Here is a 528-nt window from a genome sequence, read left to right as displayed (position 1 = left end):
GAGTGCACAAATTTTTGTGCACCGGGCCTCTTATATAAGATAATATAATAACCATTTTATTGACATTGATGGAATGAAGATACAAAACGTTTTCCTTACCACAGCTCATGGTGTCATTTTTTGGCCACACCCACTTTTATTTTGCCCTGCCCCCTCATACCTTAACCCTGGCAACCTAACCCATTCTCATTTCAATAACTTTGTCATTTCAACAATGCTATATAAATGGAATCATATAGCATCTTAGTCTCTCATGCTGCCATAGCAAAATACACAATAGATTGGGTGGATTAAAGAACAGAAATTTTCTCACCATTCTGGCAGCTGAGAAGTTCAAGATCCAGGTGTTGGCCAGTTTGGCTCCTGGTGAGAGCTCTTCCTGGATGAGACCACCTTATAACTGTGTTCTCACATTGTGGAGAGAGAGTGAAAGCAAGCTCTCTGGTGTCTCTTCTTTTAAAAAAATATTTTTATTGATTTCAGAGAGGAAGGGAGAGGGAAAAAGAGAGATAGAAACATCAATGATAG

The sequence above is a fragment of the Myotis brandtii genome, unplaced genomic scaffold (genome assembly GCF_000412655.1).
Source record: "Myotis brandtii unplaced genomic scaffold, ASM41265v1 scaffold48, whole genome shotgun sequence".
NCBI classification, from domain to species: domain Eukaryota; kingdom Metazoa; phylum Chordata; class Mammalia; order Chiroptera; family Vespertilionidae; genus Myotis; species Myotis brandtii.
This window is presented reverse-complemented; position numbering follows the sequence as displayed.